The following is a 3,339-nucleotide window of genomic DNA, read 5'->3' as shown; positions in this document are numbered from 1 at the left end:
AATAAAACAGTGTGTGACAAGTTATGTGGACGTTGTTCCATTGTGGCGAGCGAGGTTTATTCTGAATACAGTTGCTCACCCTGAAGTGTGCAGCTTGTGTGTGGCATAAGCTGGTGGTTTACAGCTGGACATGATTACACAATTAGGTTCAATTACTGTGTTATTGTTATCTACAATCTGCCATTTGAAGCTTGTAAATTTTGTGAGCAGTTTTGTGTCCTGTGTCTGAAGAAGGCCCTGCCAACTTTGAACGCGAGATAGATACAGCGCGGAAACAGGCCCTTCGGCCCACCGGGTCTGTGCTGACCAGCGATCCCCACACATTAACACTATCCTACACACACTAGGGACAATGTCTACATTTACCAAGCCAATTAACTTACAAACCTAGAGCTAACCTACAAACCCCCGGAGCTCTATCTAACTCTCTCTTACATTCAACCAGAGGCCAAATCACTGGATGAATTTAAAAGAGAGTTAGATAGAGCTCTAGGGGCTAGTGGAATCAAGGGATATGGGGAGAAGGCAGGCACGGGTTACTGATTGTGGATGATCAGCCATGATCACAATGAATGGCGGTGCTGGCTCGAAGGGCCGATTGGCCTCCTCCTGCACCTATTTTCTATGTTTCGAAACCTGCACGTCTTTGGAGTGTGGGAGGAAACCGAAGATCTCAGAAAACCCACACAGGTCACAGGGAGAACGTACAAACTCCGTACAGACAGCGCCTGTAGTCGGGATGGAACCCGGGTCTCCGGCACTGCATCCACTGTAAGGCAGCAACTCTACCGCTGCACCACCGTGGTCAACAGATGTGCAGAGCATGTTCCACACGTCTCCTTTAAACTTTGCTCCCCTCGACCTTAAAGCTGTGCCCTCGAGTATTCGACATTCCCAGCTTGACAAATTGATGTTGCTGCACTTCTTACACACCCACTTTATTTCTACAAGTTCATAAGTCATAGGAGCAGAATTATACCGTTCGGCCCATCGATTCTACTCTACCATTCGATCATGGCCGATCTATTTTTCCATCCCAACCAAATTCTCCTGCAAACCTTTAAGTCATGTCCCTGAAAAACAAACTGCCTGAAAATAACATGAAAATCCTACATTTACGAATAGATTCGCTAGTGAGGAACTACATAGAAAATAGGTGCAGGAGGAGGCCATTTGGCCCTTCGAGCCAGCACCGCCATTCATCGTGATCATCCACAATCAGTAACCCGTGCCTGCCTTCTCCACAAATCCCTTGATTCCACTAGCCCCTAGAGCTCTATCTAACTCTCTTTTAAATTCATCCAGTGAATTGGTCTCCACTGCCCTCTGTGGCAGAGAATTCCACAAATTCACAAGTTTCTTCTCACCTCAGTTTTAAATGGCCTCCCCTTTATTCTTTGACTGTGTGGCCCCTGGTTCTGGACTCCCCCAACATTGGGAACATTTTTCCTGCATCTAGCTTGTCCAGTCCTTTTATAATTTTATATATCTCTATAAGATCCCCTCTCATCCTTCTAAACTCCAGTGAATACAAGCCCAGTCTTTCCAATCTTTCCTCATATGACAGTCCAGCCATCCCGGAGACTAACCTCATGAACCTATGCTGCACTGCCTCAATGGCAAGGATGTCGTTCCTCAAATTAGGACCAAAACTGCACACGATACTCCAGATACAACTGCAGGAGGACCTCTTTTCGGTATTCCTGTACTCAAATCCTCCCATCATGAAGGCCAGCATGCCATCAGCTTTCTTCACTGCCTGCTGTACCTTCACGCTTACTTTCAGTGTCTGGTGTACAAGGACACCCAGGTCTCGTTGCACTTCCCCTTTACCTAATCTGACACCATTGAGCTAACAATCTGCCTCCTTGTTCTTGCCGCCAAAGTGGATAACCTCACATTTATCTACATTATACTGCATCTGCTACGCATCCGCCCACTCACTCAACCTGTCCAGGTCACCCTGCAACCTCCTAACATCCTCTTCACAGTTCACACTGCCACCCAGCTTTGTGTCATCCACAAATTTGCTAATGTTACTTCTAAAGGTGAAAATAACAGATAGAACACTTACTTGCAAGTATTAATCCTAATTGACTTTGCACTTTTAATTCACACCTGCCCCGGACATTGTGGAAAGGTTTTCAGCCGTAGTTTATTTGTTAAAATCATGATTACATAAAAACAATATATATTTTCTGAAATATCAAAATGGAGGCAATCCGGACGTTATCTGCAACCAAAAAGAAAAATGAATGCACAGGAAAAAACATCAGGCAGGTTAATTATCACGACAACTATTCATAACACAGATTCCAGAAACACCCCATGTCAATTAAAGGACCCCAGTAAAAGTGGCCAGTGTAGCTGACGGACGGTCACAAGCCCAGCCCAGGCGACTTCACAGGTGGCCGTCCGCTTACGATGGGATTACGTTCCGTTAAACCCATCGTAAATCCAAAATATCGCACGTCAAAAAATGCGTTCAATACACCGGATGACGTGGCCGGAAGTCCCCTGTCCCCAGCTTTTGCACCGTTGTAAAGTTGAGATATATGGAAGGTAAGTCGGGGAACGTCTGTGTCTGCGTGCTCACCACAGAAACAGATCGACAATCACATATTACAATCGCAACACACTCTTACATCTCCACTCCTGCAGCAACGTTTAATTAGGATCTTGTTAAACTCCTCTCAGCCCTGAACTACTTTAGTGTAATTTAGAGATACAGCGCAAAAACAGGCCCTTTCGCCCCACTGGGCCTGCGCCGACCAGCGATCCCTGCTATCGCCGATCAACACTGACCTGCACACACCAGGGACAAGTTTTACATTTTACCAAGCCAATTAACCTACATACATGCACGTACCTACATACATGCACGTCTTTGGAGTGCGGGAGGAAACCAAAGATCTTGGAAGAAACCCACGCAGGTCACGGGGAGAACGTACAAACTCCGTACAGACAGCACCCATAGTCAGGATGGAACCCGGGTCTCCGGCGCTGCATTCGCTGTAAGGCAGCAACTCTACCGCTGCCCCACCGTGACCGCTACTATCTACTATTTACCACTCGGACTATCCTTGATCGGACTTTGCTGGCTTTACCTTGCACTAAACGTTATTCCCTTTGTCATGTATCTGTATGCTGAGAATAGCTCGATTGTAATCATGTGTCGTCTTTCACGCGACCAAAAACTTTTCACTGCACCTCGGTACGCGAGACGATAAACTGAACCGAACTACTGTGCTTGTAGAACTAAACTGAAATCACCCTGGATTGCAAAAGAGACAATTGCAAACAGCGCTGGATGCAAAAATGAGAATGAACACGGAAACG

This window comes from Rhinoraja longicauda, chromosome 2 (assembly GCF_053455715.1).
Source record: "Rhinoraja longicauda isolate Sanriku21f chromosome 2, sRhiLon1.1, whole genome shotgun sequence".
NCBI lineage: Eukaryota > Metazoa > Chordata > Chondrichthyes > Rajiformes > Arhynchobatidae > Rhinoraja > Rhinoraja longicauda.
Note: the sequence above shows the minus strand (reverse complement) of the source record.